Consider the following 24,105-nt stretch of genomic DNA (forward strand, 5'->3'; position numbering starts at 1 on the left):
TCGAGGTCCTCGCCGCGTTTGCATTCTCATCCCAAGATTTTCCGCTTCCTTCTCGTAACGATTAAGATACTATTATAAAAATGCATGAAAATGCAGAACAGATACAGTTGAATACATTTTTTTTCTTTCTTTGTCGAAAAAATTTTTTTTTTTTGCGCGAAAGAAGACAACGATCGATGTACGAAATAACTGCTGCGAGTTCCGCTTGAAGGCTAACGATGCATGACAAATCGCTAAAAATCTCTCAGCGGGCGAGCAAACTCGGAGCCCCGAAACTTCGGCAAACTTTCCCGACATCTGCGACGTAATAGTTCGCGTAGTAACCGGTCATTAGTTATAAAATTGCGCATAGGCTTTCAGCTATATGAACTGGCACTCGCGCCCCAATCGAGGGGGAAGGGGGAATAGCTTCAAGAACGAAGTTTGACCGGGACGAATCTGTCTCGGCGCAGCTCAGCAAATTATCCCTTTTCATTAAAAAGATTCTTTCTGCGCCTGGCGGGGAACTTTTCCTATGAAACACTCGCGAACTTATCTCGCCGGTTCTGACAAACTTTAACCCGAGCTAATGGAAAAATGTCCCGTCTCGATCGCACGTGGCGACTGACACTCTTCATTTATTATCGATAATCGACGCGTCGCGAGAACGGTGTTTAAAATCGAAAGAACCGAACGCAATCCAGCGTAAAATACAAACGAAACGGATATCATTAAATCGGATTAATTTATCATTGATTAATCTTTTTTTTTTTATCTCGATGTGGAAAAGACGAAAAGTTTAAACGCGACTACTTTCTTATCAGAACGGTAATTGGAAAGTATGTACCAATGACCCGATTATAACCGAGAATTTAGGCACGTAGCTCTGGCTTAGAAAGGAAGTTACATTCGTGCGACCCAATCGTTTGGCAATGGCGAACGTGCCTATTTTCATCGGGGTAAGAAGCCGCAAGTAACTTGCTCGCACTAAGCCCAGGTGCAATCCTGGGAACTAACGAACCAAGTCTAAGTGCCACTGACACTCGATTTGAAGTTAAAACGACGTCTACACGACGCGGCCCGTGCCGCTTTTTCGCTCTCCTCGAGGACCCTCGACGACTAGGTACTCGTCGGTGCTCGGTAAATTTTTCAAATCGACGTCCACTTTAGAAACGTTGTTGTGAACTCGTGTGAGAAAATCTTTCGTTGTTGCAAGATCGTTAGGGCACCCGAGTGCTTTCTCCCTCAACGCTTAATCGCGCTTCCCTAAAATTTTCGAGACACATTCTAGTAGATACTTGCCGTAATACATGTGCAACAAAACTATTACGTTATGAAAGAAGAACAGAAAAATACAAAATGATTTAAAACGCTCGAAGATAATTTATGTTCGCGCTGTGGGGGAAATACTGCGCGCTAAGTCTCATGAAATATGGAGTGTATATATTGTGGTCACGTAAATATGGATTAAAACATGGAAATGACAATCAGAAATTACGCAGAAATTACGCAGAAATTACGAAGCGAGATAAAATAACGCCCAAATAAAGCAAAAAAGGGAAGTTTCAATCAACGTAGATATTATCGTTGCTTCAAGTTGGACAAACGTTGATTAATAACCGACGCTAGCAAAAATTATAATTGTCGCGCCGGCGACAAAGCTTTTTCCACTCGCGCGGTCGGTCTCTCATCTCTGTCTCTTTCTCTCCCTCTCTCTCTGCGAATTTCCGAACGCATTTCCCGCCTGCTAATTGAACCTCAATTTCGGCGGCAATTTAGCATCAACTAAAATAGATCGATTCCCAATTTACACGGGTGACCATTTGCTGGTCAATATTAGGTTTTGTCCACTTGGTACTTTCACACAAAATTTTTCTTGAATTAAAAAAAATTACGTACAGTTCGTACGTTCGGGGATAAAAAGAGGCAACAAACAATACGCGACTAGAAAGAACAGGTCCAATAAGCTTATCATCGCTTTTATTTTTCCATATCGCTGCGCTGTTCTTTTTCGGTTATCGGCCAACACGAAAGAGGGGGGAAAAAAAAAAGAAAAAAGAGCTTGTTCGCGGCATGACGAATGTTCGAAGCGAACGAAGCCATGGCTGATTTACGAGCGGTCATTCCACAGAGACGTTTTAACGATCGGCCAGAAGCCGCGAGGTGTCATATCGGCATGGATGAACCCCGTATGGCTCGATTTTAGTATCCGATTTAATACCCCATTTAATGCATGCACACGGCGGAAAATAATAGCCCGCATTATCGGCGCCGCTGTAATAAAAACGCGCCGCGCGCGACCCGGGCCAACGATTAACAATCATTATGTATCCGATTCGATTTCCCGAAGCTTTTAATGCCCGCACGACTAATGACCCAACTTCGATACTCGTATCTTCATCTAATAATTTATAAACGCTTGATAAACAGTTCCGCGCTAATACTGGAAATGGATGAACCCGATGATTAATCAAGCCGACGTATTTCCGTAAGTCAGGCGAAAGGAATAAAATAAATAATTGATGCTCTATGAAACAGATGTGTGTGCGAGATAATTAAATAATCAACAACGCACTCTAAACAAACACCAGCGATAGTGTTATCTATAAAAATTAAAAGATAATTGTTCCATTGTATAAAATTCGTGAACGATCTAATCTCATTCTAAATATAAGAAAACTTCCACAATTCGTTCCACATAAAAATTTAAAAAAATAAAAAAATAAAAAATATATATATCAAGATTTGTGACTAGTATAAAGCACGAATTTTTACGATCTTTGTTAGCGCGACGTCACAGACCAATTGGTACGTTAATTAAGAATAATTACTCGTCTTGGAATAAAAAAAAGGCACGAAAGGAAAAGAATAAAAAAAAGTGTGTTAGAGAGAGGAGCTGGCAATGCTTCTGGCTGCAATCACTTAATCGCAGAAGCGAGAAAGGCGACGACGAAGAAAGGCGAGCGAAGTAAGTAAGCGAGAATCGAACCGGAGTAATTACGGTCGGTGAACTCGCGCGAGAAGTAGCATCGCGAAATAAACGCGACTCGTCCAACGATGTAATACAGAAAAGGAGAGAGAAAGAGAGAGAGAGAGAGAAAGGGGAAGGGAAAGGAAGACGCCCGAAGCATCTCCACCCGCTGCATACACCGGAAGATTTTCTGCAAAGTGGAAGTCAATCAAGGAAAACGCGCGCGTGCAATCGCTTTAAAGAGCCTGCTCGCAGGCAGAGAAATTAAAAAACTACCACCGCGCCGTTTCATCCTCTGCGTTTTCTTTCCCCTTCCCTACTTTCTCTCTCGCCCTCGTGATGCAGAGCATCTTTCGACTTTAATCTTTCCCTGTACACGCGAAGAGAGAGTGAAGGGCCGTTACGAGTTAAAAAAAAATTACACAAAAAAAAAGAATTCTTTCGAGAAAATTTGTTTGACGACAAACTGCCGTTTCTCTATGACAGGGCCACGCCGCAAAGCGCGTTTGCCGCAATCAATATTTAACTCTCAAACGTCGGTGGTTGTTATTTCGAAAATAACACCATCACTCGCATCCGTGCGAGACACGCCATTCGCATGAAATACCGCGAAATCTAAAAAAAAAAAAAATCCAGATAAAATCGCGAATATTTATTAAAATTCTCGGCCACTGAACGCGTCTACTTCGAATCGGTGCCTTGTTCTAAGGGACGTACCATACCTATCGCTTACGCACGCACACGAACGCGAGATGCGACGGAGCATAAATTAATGATCTTTGCGCAAGTACCAGAGATAATTTAGCCGGGTATTAACTAACCCCGTTCGAGCGGCACCGTTAAAGCTACTCCACTCCGGCAAATGGTTTATGAACGTTGTTAATTAATTTGTATTTGTCGCGTGCCGCGATCATTATGGGCGATCGTCGTTAATAATCAGCCAATCAGTATCAGTGACAACCCTCAGACAAGTCTACGGTCAATTTAGTCCGAGCGCGAAGTAAATAAACCCTAAATAAATCACGAGCCCAAAGGACTGTAATAAAATTCGCCGTAAAATTCATTTTAGTCTACTTTTGCGTAATAATAAATTGGATTACTCTTTGATAAAATCGTCCATTTACTATCGCGAGGGGGTTGTCCGTCGCTTTATTTATTGTATTTCATAATATTTGCGATCGCAGACAGAAGTCTTCAATTGTAATGTATATATTTCAAAGCCCGATGAGGAAAGTATGCGATTATCGACAATTGGCTATCCGATATTGCGAAAAAGGAGGGAAAACAATAGCTGCATACGCAGCATGCCGTTTACATTAATAATTAACGTTCGTGCACGCATAATGAGGCATTAATAAGCTATTAAAACGGGGCACAATCAACCGTGTTACATAATTAACATTTGCGCCACTGCCCCGTCATAAAATATTAATACAATAATTAATCCGTCCGTAATTGCGTAGGATTTCTACTCTCGTGTCATTATAGCGGAAACAAAAATCGTGCGCGTTTTCCGCGAGTCGGAAAGATAACAATAATCAAAATCGAATATTTCAAACGTGAGACTTTTGTATTATTATTGTCAGAGACATAAGGCAAGAGTAAATATAATTTATTCTTAAATTTTCATATTTTAACGCAGGTATATAGCCACGTATCATAAATTATAAAGTAAAATATATTACCGCAGTCTTTATTTTCATATTCATATTTATATGATATATAGTTTCTTATAACTCAGTTATCTATATATAAATAACTGTAAAAAGGAATAAGTTTATAAAAATAACACATTTTATTATACTTATATATAATATATACATATAATATTAAAAAAATGTTCGATAAAATAAAATATTTTTGTATAATTTTTTTACTTGTTTCCGTATAGTTCGACGATGAATTTATCGTAAGTTCAATAAGACCTCGTGAAACGATAACTTTCTTGAAATACTGTGAATATAAATTTTACCAAAGATAAAAAGGTTCGTTGTGCATAATAATATTAAAATCCAATTGCACATAAATGTACGAAAATAATGCGTATTTAAAAAAGTTTTAGCGGTTTTAAAATATTAAATTAGTTCCATTGCAAATTAATTATATAAATTCCTATAAAATGCGCAAAAATATAAATAAATTTTTGCAGCTGTTAAATTATTAGCGAACAAAAAGGTTAATAAAATTACATTTCTCCATAGAGACAGAACAGTTTCTGCAGCGCGATTAAGCCGTCGGCGACGCGCACGCAGGTGCGTGAGCAAGTTTTAAAATTTATAGCTACCCTACAAATTTCCACGGTACAGCGCCCGTAACCGGATTAATATGAGGGTGCCAATAACGGCAGCCGTTAGTCCCCGGACTTTAATATTAAGAGGCACTCAAGGCGACCCTTTAAGCCGAAGTGTCGTCACCGGCGACGGAAATGACGACCACGTAAGGATACATAATTTCGCGAGCACGTCGGTTCTGGTTTATTTTTAATTCACTTTGAAGCGTCGATTAAGTTTGTCTTTAAACGGAGGCGGGCGCAAGCGCGATAACTCGATTCAACCCGTTAATTCAGCACGCTCCGCGAACGAATAAACAACAAAGCGCACATTGTACGCGATCACGTGCCGTGCACGGAATGGCCTGGCGACGGTAATCCGATGACACCTATTTAAAGCGCGCGTCTATGCATCCGAGAGCTAGCCATTAAGACATTTCTACCTGGGTATTCCAGAATTAGAACCACTCGTCTTGGACAAATGCAAGTGCCCGTCACTCGCCGCGAGAGATTATTCCGTGAAAAAGAAGAGAACCCTAAAATTATCGTGCTTACTAGCGTGACGGTTTTTCGCCGACCTTTCGTCAGCCGGGAGTCGCGAGACTTCCAGAGACTTTATAGCCGCGACATTACTCCTCTGGTAAAAATAATAAAGTTAATGGTCGTCCCCCTAAGTAAACTGCCGGCATAAGAGAGTACCTGTCGGTGCATCTCGAAACAAATCCAGTTTCTCTCCTTTTTATGTCGCCATTCGCAGCAAATTACAATATTACACCGGCAAATATCTGTCATAATTTGCACACTATATCAATTAACGCCATTCAACTCTTAATCCATAAAAAAAAGGAACAAGTAACACGTGCCGCTGCAACGCGACATTTATAATTCGATATTTGCAATGTTTAAAGAACGTTACGAGACAATTCCCGTTCCGCAAGTCAACATCTCAGCGACGGGAAGCTGAACGCGATGATATAAAACGGAGAGAAGGCGGTCGAACGACCACGGCGAAGGTACTTTATGGGCCAATAACGGGGACGTGTGTCCTTGTCGGTGTAAATTATTAGGCCACCGGCCCCCGCGCCGCGCCTTCAACGAGCGATAAAACGCGCCCAGGTGATATCTTCAGTCGCCCAGGTACACATACGCGAAAAGACGTGCCGCGACGCGTGTCCGTCCGGCTCTCGGGCCGGTCCCGCAGGAAGATAGCGATTAACTCGAGATGTCGCCCCCAAGCGACACCGTATATACCCCCGTAAATCACGCGCCGCATCCTCGCCCGCGGCTTTGTCGGGAAAAATTCTATTAGATGCGTTCATCGCCCACGCGGCGAGAGGCAAGATGCACGCGGTGCGCAATTTATTTCTCGAACGGTGAAGCCGCAACGTCGTCTTCCTCCCTCTTTCCCTCCCCCTCCTCCCCCGAGAGGTAAGCGTGGTGTTTATTAACGTCGGAGATTATTTATCGTTAACTCGCGCGCGCCGTCTATCACTCGATCTCCCACGGCCGGGTATTTTACATGCAAATATTAAACGGATTCTTCGCGGAGATTCTATTTTCCGGAGTCTCGACTTCGAGTGTAAAACCCGCGTGGATTTGTGAGATCAACTCCGTAACCCCCATGCCTCAGAGCGAAAACGGCGAAGTGTAACGAGCCTCGGCGATTTCGCTGAACATCTCGGTTTGCACTCGCGTTACCGGAATTAAGAAAAATTAAAAGTTACCAACGTTGCAAAACTGTCGGCGCGCGGCGGTACTGATTAAAAAATATAAATCGTATCTTTGCGCGGCACGACGTGAGACAACCCTTTGCAGACGACCCCCGTGGCCTATAGTATATTGCACCCCCTGCGGGCCGCGACGACGTCGGCGACGACAGCCCTTATATTACGACTCTGATCTTCGAGGCGGCGACAAGAGACGTCTCTAATTAAACTCTCCAGATTTTTAAAACCCGACACGTTCCGTCTAGGCAAGTGCTTTCCATCAGAGCGATAGCGAGCATATTAGGCGTTCAAAAAAGAAAAAAAGAAAGAAAAAATAATCGGGTATATCTCGTTCGTCGTCCATTCGCTTTCAAAATGCAAGAGACCCACGCAATTGTTAAAACAATCATTAAAACACAAATTCTTAATTAAATTGCCCTAGAGTGTACTACATATTCGCATGAAATATCTTAGTTCTCTGGGGATCGTCGATCAGCGCTGAATACACTAAAGTGAAATCAATTCGTAATTATTCCTGCCGCCGTCAATGCTTCTACGAAATTTTTATCGATAGGAGAAAAAAAACAAAGGTTTGTTGTCCGCAAAATGCAACAATTTAATAATAACAATGTACCCGCGGCCGCGGAAAATATTTTTCTGTCAACGGGGGAGTTTCAGCTGACTAGAATTCAGCATTAATCGACGTAAATGCAACCTGGGTCGGGATGTCCCTTTTGCGGCGGGCTCGACGAAAGCCGTTTTCTCTCCGTTCTCGTTCGGGAAACACATTTCTCGTCGAGCGAATTGTTGGACGAGCGCGCGGGCGCACACGTTGTTACCTACACGCGCGGTATTTATCCGCCGGAAACCGTGGCCGTAACTTCGTTTCCATGGGAATTGTTTGGCAACAGGTGGGGAAAATTTCCACGCACCGGCTGCCCACCGGCGTCCCCGTTCCCGGATTCCCCTCGCTTCCACGCTGCACGTTAACGCAATTTTCGTTTTCGCCGGCCATCTTCCTGCTTTCCGATGTCGCGTACATTGGTGCCGAGCGAATTTGCGATTCCCGCGAGAAGCGCGCTGCATGGGAAATCGATGATGGCCCGCGAAATGTGCGCGCCATCAAGAACCGAGCAACTTGCTCGAACGAACAACCGCCGAGTGCAAAAATAAACCCCGGGCCTTTCATCGGCGAACTGTAACCCTCATTTCAATCCGGCCAAACGCAATTCAATTAAATTTCAGATTTTTAAATTGGTTTATGAATTATTACTCCCGCAAATAGAAGCGTTAAAACGAATCTTGTTCAAACAATGTGTCTCTCTTCCGGCGAGTTTCACCGACGAGAAAATAAGTCACTTTTATAATTCGAAGTCACAAGTCGCCGTTATTAATGACGAAAGCCGCAACGTGTGCCTTACACGCGCGCAGGTCGAGTCAAGCGTTAATTAATTTGCACGGTGTTATCGCTAATAAGATAATATGTTTGTGAAGTAACCGTTGTGCTCTAAACTGCTACAATAATTTCTGAAAGATCAACCGCTCGCGAGAAGTCACTCCCTCGTTAAGAACGCAACAAACGTTGCTCGAGTATCCCTAGCGTGCCTTATCGCCGGCGCTTCCTCCCTCGTGATAAAGAGAAACGTGCTCCCGTAACTCCGATACCTTTTGCAGACTGCGAGAAGTAGGCTGCCATTTTTTTTAATTTAACATTTTAAGTAGATTGCGCCCACCAACGGGGGGAAAAAAAATGGATCGCGCGCGTCGAACGCGCTCTAATATTTATTTTAATCTCGAAACGAGGGGAACATTCCGCATTCGCGGAAAGTGCCGCGGGAGGGGGAGGGAGGGAGGGAGAAGGGCGAGTTATCACGGTCGGAGATTTTTAGACAGCGCGCCCGCATCGCATATCGCGAGCGTAGAGTGCCGTACTTGTCCTGCGCGCTCTGGCAATAAGAGAACGAGCGGACGGGACGGAACCTCATGAAGAAAACAGCGAGGGCTCCGAGCCCGCAGATTGAGGAACGCAATTCCGTTTTTGTAAATGCGTAATGCTACTGCGGCCGTAACCTCTTCGCACGACCCCCCGAAGAACGGGCCGTCACGCTCGGCGGGGTAACCGGCCGCCGTGTTACCCGAGGGTGCAATCGGTTATTTAGAATTTCGCGACCACTCGGACTGACACGGTCCCATCGATTTCCCAATCGCCCGCGCTCGTTCCGACCCGCTCCCGTTGGACGGCCGTACTTTTTTACTTACTTCGCCGGAAACACCGGACGAACGCGTCGCAATTTGCCGCGGCAACACAGAATTTTACCCGCTCGCCTAATAAGCATCCCTAATCGGAGAGACCCATAAACGTTGTTACGAAGTTTTCTACAAAAGCGCGCTTGTAACCGAAATACCGGCGACGTTCGCGACAAAACTGTGCCAGCTAATTAAAACGTTTGCAGGTTAAAGCCCCCTGGCCACCGACTTAATTACAAGGTATAGATCGGGCCCGTTTATGTTTAGGTTGGAAACTTTGGAAATAACGCGACACGTTCGGTTTTATTTGGCTCTTACCACGAACGGTCAAGCGTTTGACATTTAATATGGGTATTCTCATTTCGTAAACTCACTCTCGATGAGAGCAGAGGAAGTTCAATGCTGACGGAAAGGGTCTCGATGCTAAACTCATCTAGCCGAGATTCTCTCGGCGGCAAATCTCCAAGTCCAGCGAAAGAGGGAGAGAGAGATAATATGTCTTTACAAAACTTTTCATTTTAACTCACCAACTTAAAGCACTGTAGTATCTTGTTTCTCAAGAAACAGAAAGCAAACTCACCTGAAATAAACAAAAGAACATAGTTAAAATCGATTGAAATTACAAAGAGATAGAATCAAAAATAAAAGCAATATGTTGAACATATTATTAATATTATTCGAAATATTTGTCACCATATACTAATAAACAAAATAAACTATTGATATATATAATTACAATTAATTATCTATGATAACATTTGCGGTAATTTGTTAATTAGAATTTTCGTTATAACATTAATCGGCCGCTCGAATTAAACAAACAAAGTTTAAAGTACGCAGTGTTAACGATACTTCCGATTTCGAATGGCGAAACAAGAGAAAAAAAAAGAAAAAAAAAATGCAAAATTTTCATCGCGTTGTATCGACAAATCCTACTAACGAGGAGTCGTTGTAATTCCGTCGGAAAATTTCTCCCGAGTTTCACGGCGATTGCTCGCCTTACAAGATTTACACGCTCCAGGAGCGACGAAAAATTCCTCGAGTTTGCAGCGAGAAATTGGCGGAAGTTTGCCAGAGTCCAAAAGGGGCGTTGGATGTAACCGGATCTACGCTAAATGCGAAACTTTCGTAACTGTCGCATAAAGCGAGCGTGACGCCGCGGCTACTGCTACGCGGCAAGACTTAGCACGCGGATATTTAAAAATTCACAGCGCAACAGATTCGCAAAATGGGGAAACTGCGTTCGAATTAAACAATCCAGGTCCGAATTAAAATTCCACGAAAATACAACCGCCGATAAGTCCACCTTCGATCGTCTCTAAAAATACTCACGCCTCGACACCTTTCGCGCCCGTCGCGTTACGAGAAATCGGATCGTGAAAGTTTAAAGGCATTTCAACACGCTCGCTTCGCTTTGATTTTGAACGTAAACGTGTGACGGGGAATCAATGATAATGAGAGTGATCCAACCGGGAGAACGTTCCGGGAAAAAAAAAATAAAAAGCCCGGTTGCATAAAGCGATTCCTCAACCTTGGCAGTATCGGCGTGCGATGACAGGCCAATAATTCATTGGCAATCCGCGCAGTCATCGCGGCTAAGGGCTTTATCGCGGGCCGCGTGCAGCGAGCCGTTACAAGATTTGTCACGGTCGTGTAACAGGTGCCCGGAGGCTGCGTCCGTGGCGCGGCGACGTCTCTCGGGCGCACGTTTCATCGTGGCGCGCCACGCACGCCCGCTCGTTTCCACGACGGCTGTCGCGTACGTGTCGCGGCCGTACGCATCGCACGTGGACGCTCTCCCGCGACGCGCATCGCGCGAGGGGAAGTGCGGCGGAACACGATGCGACAACGACAGCGGTTTCGCACCGTCACCGAACAAATTAATTCGCGAACGTTCGCGTCACGAAGCGGTCCCGCTTCGCGAAATTAAAATAACCAGCGTAAACTCGTGCGCGCTCTCTCGCGCACGTGTCGCCCACGTGTACACTCCAACGCGATTAATTATAAATAAAATGACATTGCATTGTTATTTAACGTATTTCGATTTACTGGAAATTTTTTTTTTTTTTTTAATATTTATATCTATTTTTACCGGCCTCGGAGCGTCAATTAAAAAAAAAATAACACCGCGCGATATTAAAAACGTTCCCTTAAAACGACTGAAAAGCGCGTGTGGCACCTGGCCATTTATTTTCAGCTTTCGAGTCAACCGTTTGACGTCCCTCGAAATGACAGGAAAACCTCCCACGCTTTTAGTCGTTATACATTATTCCGCGTTGAATCTTCGTTAGAACAACTAATAATAAATCAGGAACGGAAATGTCATGTACTCGTCAAGATAATTGCGAAGACTTTGCACAGCGCCTTCTCCCGCCGGGTGAAAAGTATAGAAATAAATAAACGGAGAAAAGGAGAGCAAAAAAAAAAAAAAAAGAAAAAAAAGAATTGCTTTTACGGCGCTCGTATTATGAAGCGATAAACTCCCGACACTTTCCCTCGTCCCTGCGCAATTCCGGGACAATTCCAGCGTTTCAAAACGAAGCACGACGACGAGGAGGACGAGAACGACGACAGTGGTGAGGACGGATTCAAAATGCCTCACTTCCATAGGAAGACTGCGCGAGGACGTTCCAGGATTAACTTTGTCGATCCAACTTGTCGCGGCCAAAGCTCCAACTTTCGTAGTCGAAGTTTGCACGAGAGCACCTCGCGCGGAGAGACAAACGCGGGGGGAGGGGACGGGGCCCCAGGAGTTCGTCTGCTCAGCCTCGCACGCGACGGTACGCCTAGATTTAGCGCATTTCCTTGGCAAGCCGTGTTAACTGTCGCCTGCCGTCGATTAACTCCACGGGCAAATTATCTCGCGGACGGAAGAAATTTGGAGATAAATTTTCAAGTGAGTTTGCATTCGTAGAAGAAGAGGCAAAACAGTACCCGCTCAAGTAATTCACCCGCGTTCGGTTATTCGCGAAGAAGCTGACTTCCGCCTCGAGAAGTCACGTTTGTCGCGGGCGCAATATGAACAATAATCAAAACGTAGAAATCAAGCGAAGAGACGGGTGAAGGGGCGGCAAATTTTACATGGTGGTTACGGCCGTAAGTTTCCTTTTCTCTCCCCCTGTATTAGCGCAATTCGCGGTGGCACCAAGGAGCCGCGCTTTTTAATTAAAAGTACCGCGCGCCGCCATTATCTCACGAATTTATAATCGCGCCTATCCACCCCCGTCCCGTGTCGCGAAAGTCAGCCTTTATTCTCGCGGCATGAGACCTTAATGAGCAATAATTCAAATTTCTATGCTTTCCCTCGCGGCGCAATAAAGGAAGAAGCAGCGTCGGTGAATATAAGTAGGAAACCAGGATGTCTCCATCCCGAAGCGACATTTTTCCTTTTTAACGAGATTCTCGCCGATTATTGTAACCAATTGAGCCACGTTTTACACTGCCAGGATGTTCTCAGTTTTAATAAACAGATCTCGAAGCGATAGCTTCAGTATATCACCTGTGATACTTTATGTAGGGTATTATATGTATAATACGTCTACTTCTCGTACATTAATTTAATATTTTTATTCCCTTCTTCTTCATGTTAAAAAAAAAAAAATTAAATATTAAGTATAAAACACGCGCGGGTTTTGCCCGCGTCATTTATTCTCACTTCTGCTAACTTAAAAAAAAATGTTTTATATTTAATAATAATTTAATAATTTTCAGAAAAAAAAAAACTACAGATTTATGTACATGTCTTACATAATTCTTTAAACAATCCTCGTTTATTGAAATATGTAATTTATATACATCTTCAAACATTAATATTTATATCTTTAAATTAATTTTAAAAACTACAAATTAATAATTTAATTAATCGACGAACACCGCGACGTATCCAGCAATTCAGATTCCTAGTACGTTTAAGTGATTATTCGGTGTAATGTTCAAAATAATATTCAGTGTATAAATTTTTTTCTCGCGTTAAATTTCGTAGAGATATCAGTAAAGGAATGTATTTACACAAACAAAGGCTCCAAGGCCTTCGGCTACGCGGACGACCTAGGCTCGCGCGGTATTCCCCCACTACTACCACCACAGCATTCCTTCGCCGTAACCCGAGCAAATCACACGTAGATACGCACACAGCGGAGCCTCTTGCGCACGGCATGGTAATTAGTATATTCGATAAACGACGATGTCGCGGACGCGAATTAACTTCTGCGATCAGTGATTTTTACCCGGATAGTATTTACTTACAATCGCGCACTAAATGTTACTTGTTACTTGCAACGTGGTAATTTAATTCGTAATATCTCAAATACGACCAATTATAGTACATTAATTATTTAATTTTATATTCAAAAGTAATTTTTTTCTTCAAGTTCTCACCACGGTTAGTGAGCCCAATGTCCCAGGATAGTTATTGATCAAAGTTCTTTTTATGTTTCAGATAGAATTAGCATGTGGAAGGATGCTCGGACCCGACATCCCAGGGCATCATCCTGAAAGGAGAAAGAAGCTTAAGAGAGACATCCTGAGAGGAGGTGGAGGCCTAGGAGAGGCATCCTGCATCGGCGGAGCAACCCAAGGTAAGTATCATTTATACGAAATTAAAAACTTTGCCATTTCGAAGATATACATTTTTTTTTATTACTTATTTTATTTTATTTAATAAAGTAATTAGAGACGCGTGCAAATTTTTTTTTTTTTAACAGTAAAATATATCTTTAGCATCTCTACAATTAAATGTTCTTTTTTATTTGTTACAGGAACATCGAAGCAGTATCTCCGCTGCTGCGCATCGTTTGGTAAGTCAAAAACTTTTTTTTAAATGTCAGCGATGTGAGGAACCGCTGACTACGCGTAAAATTATTCATAAAAAAAAAGTGCGTGAAGCGCGTATTGCGGGAAAATCGCGTAAAATCGGGTATTCCTCATAAATCGCGTATTCCGCGGAAATCGCGTAAAACAGTTTGCTTAGTAGCAGTAGTGGTAGTATAATGTACAATTTAATACAGTTTTCTTTCAGCTGAGTGTTTCTTCTAGGATGTTATCTAAGTAAAATTCAATGTTTTACTTAGATAAAAATCCGAAGGAGAATTTTAAGTGCCGTCGTCGATAATCGAATACACGAACCACGGTCGGGGTTCGTCGCGAATACCGCAAAAGTAGTCGGGCGTCCGATAATTATTATATGAATTTTTTTAACGGGAATGTCGTCAGTATCGCGCGAATAATTTTAATTTACAATCCGCGCGCGTATTCGGGAGTGTCGCGAGTGTGTGAGTGACCGACGAAGATGAGATCTGAGTGCTGAGAGGAGGACCAGGTCCCGGATGGACATCGAGCATCGGCGGAGCAACGCTGGGGTAAATATATTTTCTTATTTAAAAGTAACAAATTTTTCTGGGTTTTTTTTTTCTTCTTATTTTGTTATTTCAAAAATTATAGAAATGTAAAAAAGAATTTTTTAAGTTTTTCTTATAAAAATATTTTGAAAAATAGAAAGTTATATCAAATGTTATTTTTTTGAAGATTGAATAAAAGTCGCATATTAAAATTATATTTAAAATCAATAATTATTTTTATATACATGTTTTTCATTTTTGTTTTTATTTGCGTTACAGAATATCAGCCTACTATGGAATCTTTGTAGCTGAACTCCGCCAGTATTGCATCAGCGGTGAGTCACAAATTTTTTTTTTAAAGAGGCAACGAATTTATAATAAAATTTAATAGTCTATATTTTAATATTAAGTTTTTATTATTTAATATTGAGTTATAATAATTAATAGCAATGTAATTAAAAATGTATCAAAACTCGTAAATTCGTTGCTTACAATATTGTAATTCGAAAAGTAGTATAACTTGCGAACGAAAAAAACGTTTCGTCTTTCTCGACAACCTGCGATGTAATCGATATTTATCAAGACTTACATTTCATATAAATCCGATCCGTATAAAACATCGTTTTTTAACTCATCTACCGACTCGTAATAAATAAATTCTCGTAATAAAAATCTAACTTAAACGCCTAAGCTAAAGCGTTTTTAAGCAAAGCTACTTTACGGGAGGGAAATTAATCAAAATTAAGCTGACTTTTATTCTCGCGGCATCAAGCGAGCCACGCGAAAGAACCCAATCAATATTACGTAAAAACTGCAATAGAGAATTCGATCCAACTTCGGCTTTGTTAAGATAGAAAATAGAGAATGTTCTAAAACCAGACACGATATTCTTTAGAGTTAATTTTTTCCGAGATAAAATAACTCGATACTGCTATTTATGACGATGATAACTTATTATCACAGCGGCAAATTAGAAAAGTCCGCAAATATAATCAACGCAGAACGGCACGCTTTAATACCTAGTTGATATATCGCGAACAGAGTCGCTACTGCGAGGCGGGAACGTGCGTTATCAAGTAACGTAATCCCCTGGCGTGATAACCGAATGGCGGTTGCAATTACTCGAATAACCGCTGACATCGCGAACCGATCGAGACGAGTAGACGGAAAGATTCGTGTCGAGCAAGAAAAAAACGGATGCGGGGAAGGGATAAATTTACCGACGAAGGGAAGGGAAAAAAAAGCATTCGACACCGCCCTCGCAGAATTTGCATGCTAACGAGGCAACACGGTCCAGGCCTTCCTCCGGTCCGCGCCCCCTGATGAACTTTCAATTTATTCATGACGACTACCTTCCCTTTTCTCGAAGCACGTCATTGGCACGGCGCAAAACGCCGAATTTACCAGCCAAGTGGGTAAAAGGATAATGAATAGATTTGACAACTGGTAACGGAAACGATAGACTTTCTCCGAGAAAAAGCGAACGGGGGCAAGGTTCGCCGGAGTTATTAATGTGTTATTATTTTAACGCGTGTCCCGACGGCGCACGGGAACATTAGGATTCGGATGTTCGCACGTTAGGAAACTTTCGCGCGGCGGCAATTAACGGGGTCTTCAATTAACGGAAACGCGTCCGTCCAAAGTGGAGATTCTATTCTTTATCGACGCCGCGGGACTAAAGGCCGCTTTTTGATCGTTCGGTCGCGTTCAATCGCACGCGAATAAACAATATGCGCGGGGAAAGGTGGGAGCGAAGGATGGAGAAATCTCACAAGGAGAAAAGGACATTGTCCCGGGTTCGTTGCGCTGCGATGACCATGGGGTGCGATTTCGTCGAGCGACACCGGGCCGCGCTGCGATTCCCCGAGATCGCGCCAATTGGCGAACGCTGACGCGACACGTCTGTCAGTCAGCTGACTTTTCTTTCGACAGCTGACTGGACTGACTCTCGTTTCTGGCCGCTGGAAGATAAGGTAGAAATTCCGAACCCATCCGCCGACGGTAAGGAAGCGTACCGGGAAAGCCGAATGCCACGAATGCACCCGCGTACCGACCAGAAATAAGCTTCTCGCAGATCGTTTCCGTCCAAAAATCAGTCGCGAAGCCCTCAACCTCCTCCGAGGCATCGATAAGAAACTCGGGCACTTCTCGGAAGGTCAAGAATGCTCCCGAAAACTTGTAAAGACCCGAGAAACGACTCGGGCGCTCGAAGAAGAGTTCTCGAGGCTCCTCGTGATCGTAAGATTCCTCGGCGCATCGTCTCACACTTGGCTTTTAAATTAAAAATAAGGCGCGAAGGAAAAAGCTCTTCTCTCAAAGTTGGCACCGAGAATAAAGACACGCTTAGCGTCGCGTTTCACGGACGAACTTTTGCCGACGCTTGTACGCGGCCGCGATTTGAATTACAATCGGCGTGTCCGTCCGTCGGTCCGCGTCCATCCGACACTTCTCGTTAACCACCCGCCATTCCCGTGTAATTTTATGCTAAATTTCCCGCCAGCGTACCGCGTCTCCACGCCGCCGCGTCTCGTTTTTCCCGTGCGCGAGTTATTTTCCTCTTTTCTTTCTTACACTCATCACGCGCTACCGAGCCAGCGGAGCAGGCCACGCTTTCGCTGGTCGGCTGCCTCTTCCCGTGAATCTCCTGCTCTCTTTCCCTCTCTCGTTCATTCTTCTCTGCCGTTTCTGTTTTTTTTATTCCCCCGGTCTCCCCTTTTCACGCGCCCTTGCGCCCAGATCGCTTCGCCGCGATAGTCGACGGATATTCGCGGCTCTCCTCGGAACAATGGCGAAAAGAGAAGCGGTAGGCCTCTTGATACAGCACTGGCTGGCCTTGGCCTTGGCGATTTCACGTCATCGTCCTACGATCGCGGCGTCTCCCGGCGCGATTTTACATGCACACGTGGGTCACACGTACAGGAAACGGATCGCCGAAAGCGCGCACGCAAGCGCGAGGCTCCTTCACTTCGTTTATTTCGGTCGACGATTGAAGCGGAATCGATCGGCGAAGTGCAATTTGCAAACGAAGTGCACCGCGAGTATTGTACATTATGGTTAAAGAGGAAATGCCGACGCTCTCGCGAACCGTCTACGATCTTCTCGCACAGACTTTACGTTGAAACGCACAGTCGCTTCTGTGAAGCCAATCACAACCGAGATATTTCCGCTAATAAGCATCGCAATAATTATATTATTAATTAACAACGATTTGATTCAATCGCGTTTGTCGACAGAAATATCACAAAATTGTGACCGAGTCCAAAAAGCGATTATATTTCGTTCTCGGTGTATTATGAGCAAACGAAATTCGCACGCGTGTCAGCGATCAGTTAAATAGAATGCACACGTCGTATATTTTATAAAAATGCGGATCTCAATTTACACAAGATTAATTGTTCAGTTTTAATCCGCGGTTGGATCGAAAAGGGAACGCTCGCAGCGGCCTTCCCCCGTTTTAATTCTGTCACGTCGCCCTTCATAAAATTGTCATAAATCTTCGGGCTCTTCCTGCCGAAAACAAATGCAACGCTCTCGGAAAGTACGGAGGCGAAGCACGAGCGAGTTCATAAAGAATAAAACGGCGAAAGCCTCCCCCCTTTCCGCGGAATTAATTACCTATTCTCAACCCGCGCACGCATCGAGGAAACAAATTAACAGAAGCAGTCCACTTTAATTACGTCGACAACGCGTCGCGTATTTTTGCGGGGGGGATTACGGAAGCCTGCGAGCCGATCGAAACGAAGATAGATATCGGAACGCGAAAAGGCTGAGAATAAAGCGACGTAAACCTCCTCGCTCTATCTCTCTCTTTCTCTCCCTCTCTCCCCATTTCTTTTCGTCGCAAGTTCATAAAAGATAGAACGCATCGGCCTAGATTTTCCCAGGATCGATAGGCGCTCGATTGTTTCTCGCGTCGTCCTAAAATCTTCGATAAGAATTCCGCGATTGCGGCGTAAAAGTTCGCACGCCGTCGCGGCGAGAATGAACTTTTCGAATAGGAAATCAATGGAGCAGAGCGCACGGACACCCTTTTACAGGCCACCCCTGAACAATAAACGTCACGTTGCATGTACAACCGATATCCGGCGACGGCGAGCGGGCGAGCGCGCACACATACGGCTCGTTTTTACCGCCACTTGTTGGAGCACTGCCATATGTCGTCGAGACGAACATGCGTGCATCTCCGGGATACACGTGTGCGTGTACAGCCTCGGGCAAAAATCGAGTCGCGGGCAGATGAACGGTAACAGCTGACGCACCTCCCGGTGGCGAGATAGGCTTTCTTTCGGCCGCGGCGAAATCATTGCCTCCTCCTCGCGCATTTCGCGTCAACGAGGATCGACGTTGCCCTCGCGTTACTTTAGCGCGATATAAAATATCAGAACCGATTCCGCGAGAAGGGAAACGCGCCGCAAAAATACGGCGATTTCGGACGAGCGCCGACGACGCGTGTGGGCCCAGCGAGTAATTTTGCGGCGGGACATGACCGGACTCCTGAATCGGCGGGAAACGCGAATCCAATTGACCTAACAGGTCGGACTGAGTAATTGGCAATTGTCGGCCAACGTTGCCGCGCTCATTCGTCGTCTATCGCAGCGAGCGTTCTCAAGTCGCACCTTCCGCCTACCTTGCACTTTTCGCGAGTGCCTCGTCAACGTTCCGCTCGGTTCAAAGCTGTCAAGCTCGACCACTAAGCCGAAGAAAATATTTCGCGGATTCCGCGCGAGAAATAGTCTCTGAAGACGCTTAACTAAATTCAACTTCAAAATTTTACAAAAATAACATATTAAAAAATTTATATTAAAATTCTCTATCTCGGTTATGCGACGAGAAACTATGATTGATCACTGCGATTGCACGCGCGAAAATCGTACTAGGAGTGGTACTTCATTGAGAAACACTGCGTCGTACAGGGGATATAAACGCGGCAAAAAGCAGGCTCGAAGTCGTCTAGTCTCCGAGAACCTGTCGATGCGCTGGAGCATAGGGAAACGAGAGAGACGAGATCCGTGAAGACGCGTCGGGCGGGACTATATTTCGGTCGAACGCCCTGCGCGAGCAGGGACAGTGGATAAATAAATTTCCGGTCGACCTATTCCTGGCAAGAAGTAAATAATTCGCTGCGCGCAACGCCGTGCTACGCGCGCGGATCGGCGACGCCACAGCGTTCTATCGCGGTAAAAATCTATTCTCGGTAACCGGCCACCGGACGCGACAAAATCCCCGTATCGAATTCCACGGCGTTTACGATTTCGCGAAAGCCGCGAGGGCAAGTTTCGAACTATTTCGCCGACGAAGACGCGAGATCGATCATGCGGTGCACACACGAAATCGGAGCTCTCTTGTCGGCCGTCGTTATTTCCTCCTGATTATGCCGCGTTCGAATGTCGAATGTCGTATGCTTATTACGCCGAATGACTTCGGCCGAAGTCGCAAGATCGATGGGCCGACTATTCTAGGATATGCTCATATCGACGGAGAGTAGTCGTTTCGAAGGTCAGAGGCATTGGGTAGCGGTATCTACGTTGGATCGAGCTGCGTCCGACCCAGTTTCAATAATTCAGAAAGACTGACTGAGCAACGGCCGCCGACGTGTCCGTGGTCCCCACGAACAGTCCGCGAACCGGGTCTCGTGCAGCTTTTGCGGCGCGTGCAACGGCCACCGCCGACAATGTACACGTGTCCGAAACGCGATGATTTCCTATTTTATGCAGGGACAGAACCGTGCTCTCGGCCCGAATGCAATTTTCGACACGCTGATGCGAAAATTTTCCTCGTCGCAAAACGTGTTCCGCCGGCCCCCACGTCGTTGCCGGAAATTTCGAACGCCTCTCGCGTCTCATTTTTATTTTCCTTACGTCCTCCTCGATCATTTATTTATCGCGCGAAATGGCTTTGATAAACGCGCCACGCCGAGGGTTATTCGATTTGCATGAAAATTCTATATAGTTGGCTATTTCATATCGCGGTTGATTTCGAAAAATTAGATTTATCCCCGGGAAGGGTTCAAGTTTGGTTGCGCGCGGAGTTACGTCATTTGCTCGCAGCTAAAAGCGGAAGTTGCTAACTCGATTAAAAAATTGCACTGGCAGCTACAATCTGCGAGCTGGAGATGGCCGTTTTCTGGGTAATTCCATCGGGCCACTTTGCGTGGATACAGCAATTTTCGTTCTTATCTGCGTCATTGCACGAAACTGTTGGCCAACTGACGTGGCGACCGCTAATGAGGATAAAACACCTTTATCGAAAAAAAATTAAAAAAAAAAATTAATAAAAAAACCGAAGGATAATCGGAATTTCTTTTTGTTTCTCGCGCGGCCTGTAGACTTATGGCTGAAAATTCGCCGAAAAATTGACCGCTGTTACTCGTGACTTCTCGTCAGCGACGGGAGCAACATAACTTTTGCCAGAAACGTTATATCTCAAATGTTTCTTTTTCGCGCGCCGAGTGAAACCCGTCCAAAAATACAGCCCACCAAAAATCCGGTCGTTTCGGCAAAACGCTAAAGGAAAGAAAAAAAAAGAAGAAAAAAAAAGAAAAAAAACGATGCTGCGCGTAACTGGCAAAAAGAATTCAAAATACCAACGTGAAGCCGATTGGCCCACGGCCAGCAAACCGACGCCATGTAATTCGATCATCGTGTAAACTTTGCGGTTCCGAGCATTTATGTAATTCTCGCTATTCCCTCGGTTACACGATTTTCCTTTTAGCCGAAGAGTCGATCAGCCGATTGCGTCCCTCGCCAATTTTACATTCACGAGTCCTAGAATGATGACGTCCCACCGAATCGAGCCCGTGGCTCCATTTCGCCAGCGCGACAGCGTACGGACGCACGCAAGAATATTTATCGCGTGGCTACTGACAATCGCTTTAACGTAGCAACAATTATTATTTATCTATCGCGTTCGAAATTACATATTTCAATTTTACGTCCGGCCGCGGCAGCGTCAGAATTAATGCATCCTTCATTAATAAGAGTCACTTAATGTTGCATGAAGACCGCTGTTTCATGCCCGGTCCCGTTAATACGATTAATTAGATTCAACAAACCGTTCAGCTGGACCAGATAAATAACCCATTCCCGTATACACGAAGCGCGAATCAATCGATAGCGCAACCGTAGCAATCGCATTCGTAAATTTAGCCGGTTTAATAATATTCATCAGCGAGCTGCGGTGCATCGACGAAATCGATAAATTTATGCAAAGCGCAGACCGAATATAATTACACTGTGCCCCCGGCCCGGGGAATAAAAGTGAATTTGGCCCGGGTGAATTTCACGCCTGACCGATCTGCCCGGAAAAATAAAAGCGCACTTGCCAGGAATTTCAACGAAATAATCAACGTTTTAACAAGTAAATTACCCGTCGCCGGCAATAAATTATTTTTCCTACGAATAATCCTTCGTCGAGCTGACCACGAGTCCCGCCTGTAAATCGCGCACTTGATCGCTTTGAAATTCGCTCGGTTTCGGGTGCGGGAACCACCAATTTGGTTAAGCAAATACGGTATCGATGAACCGATATGTATATATGTATATATTTACGGGCGATCGAATAACTCGGCGCGCTTTTACGCGCCCGAGGAACAAAGAGATGGGTGCCCGCCCGTGTGTTTTTTCGGAAGTCGATTAACATTTGAAGAGAGAGCGACGGAAGTAGGGAGGAGGACACCAGGCGGCCTCGCCTCTTGATCCGAATAAAAAACACACCGCAAACTATCGCGGTGAACGAAATGTTTTCCGAGGGACAGACCACGTGTACGTTCGCATATAAACATATTAATTTAAAACAGCGGCCTTCTGGCCGTCGCGTTCAAACGTTTCTAAATCGTGCGATTAACGATATTCATTCCACTGCGAGTAACAGCTGTTTCACCGTCATGACGTAATTAAATTAAATTAAAAAAAAAAAAAAAAAAAAAAAAACTGGCGTTACAAAGCGTGATTAAAAAGCGTTAAATACGTATTTTTCACACATCCGTCGTTAGGACATAATGAAACCTGTTGAACTGCCTAGCGCAAAAAATCAACAGGGTCGCAATCAGAGAAGCGTTTCTTCTTTTCCTTTTCTCACCCGCACGCCTTTCTCACTCTCCCCCCCTCCCTCAATCGATTATACACGCGTGAGATTAGCGCGAAATGTGTTAGTGAATTTTATGGAAGGCGCCTCGGTGACTGACTCATCGACCAAGATATCGATTTCGGTTCTTTTTCCCGGGCAGGGCTGATTAGATCGCATTTCAACGGTCTGCGCAAAACTCCTCGCCTCCAGCGCGATCCGATAGGCATTATTAACAGGAAAATTACGACGGATATATTTTTCACGCAGGCAAATACGTTGTTTGATACCATTATAACTTTATTTTACGCGCGACCGTGCGCCACGTGACGGGTATTTAAAAGATAAACGGAGGGTATTGAAAACAAATGTCTACCCCTACAAATTAAATTGATGGCACGTGATTTAAATTAAATCGATACGGCCGGGAGTGAACGGCGTATTGACGTTTGAACGGTTCGAATAAAACACAATAAAATTGAATGCAAATTTATTATCGAAAAATATAACTTCCGTCTGTTATTACGTAAGCACGAGAAATTGTGCGGCAATAGGTTTGAGGCGGCTCTCGTTTTAATTCATTATCATTAACGCCGATCTTCAAAAGTGGAAGAAATATAATTGGGTAATAAAATACACAATACTGTTAATTCAATTTATTCCGCCGTTAAGGCTTCTTTCTTGAAATACGACTCGCCGTGAAGTTTCAAGCGCGAGCTCCGTCGAACTTTCCATTGTTTGGGGACCGGCGATCTTACGCGTGACGTCAAAGAATATCGGACAAGGTTGCTCAGGTGAACCACGTGGAACGTACGAGGTACCAGCAGGGTTTTTTTTTCCACCTCACTACCGGCGACGTTTCGGGCATGTAAATTTCCGCGCGCGAACATACGTCACCTCGTTTCGTCGAACAACTTGCAGAATGCGGAATTTACCGCGAACTTTCTAATGTCGCGTGGCGATAAAGATTCCACAGGTGACACTCGTTGTTCGCGCGAGTCGCGCAAAACTCGGTAAGCCCGCATGCGGAAAAAGTTCGAGACATTTTATCGAGGAAGAGCCAGCAAAAACGCAAGGTTAAGGCTAAGCCGAAGGTCGCGCGACACGAGTCTCCAACAAAAGAACGGGCAAAGGAAAAAAAAAAATAAAAGAAAAAAAAACGAAAAATTGTTTGCCTCGCTTATTTAATTTCTCAATAAAGAATTAATTTTAATGAGGCGTAATCAATAAACGATTTCAATTGCACAATCCGCGATTACGTTTGCAATTTTGCGCCATGCCGTACGTAAGAAATTAAATATGGCATAAATATATGTATAGGCGATCCTCGACGTCGGCGAGGACGCTTTGAAAAACAGTTTCCGTAACCTTCGGACTTTTTATTTAACTTTTTTTTTTTCTTCGCGCGGAAAACTCACGGGAACGTTAAATTAGAAACGAACGCCGCTGCGAGAATCGTATGACGCATACTCTTCGCTCGTTTGCTTTTTGGGTCGCATCCGGTAGCAGCGAAGAGAACTTCCGTCGCACGGCCGG

At 44.4% G+C, this 24,105-nt stretch overlaps 1 protein-coding gene across 17 annotated transcripts in view; it reads right to left on the reverse strand.

The window, feature by feature from the left end:
* Heph (polypyrimidine tract-binding protein 1 heph) overlaps positions 1–24,105 on the reverse strand; it is a 349,521-nt gene that overhangs the window by 230,586 nt on the left and 94,830 nt on the right. For 2 of the 17 annotated variants that reach the window (XM_070655603.1, XM_070655617.1), the window contains one exon: positions 9,700–9,752. The exons of 14 other annotated variants lie outside the window; for them this stretch is intronic. The gene's annotated coding sequence lies outside the window, so the exon portion shown is untranslated. Of the gene's footprint in view, positions 1–9,699; positions 9,753–13,549; positions 13,663–24,105 lie in introns of all 17 variants that reach the window. One more of the 17 variants, XM_070655602.1, reaches the window with a different exon arrangement.

This window comes from Cardiocondyla obscurior, linkage group LG04 (assembly GCF_019399895.1).
Source record: "Cardiocondyla obscurior isolate alpha-2009 linkage group LG04, Cobs3.1, whole genome shotgun sequence".
Taxonomy (NCBI): domain Eukaryota; kingdom Metazoa; phylum Arthropoda; class Insecta; order Hymenoptera; family Formicidae; genus Cardiocondyla; species Cardiocondyla obscurior.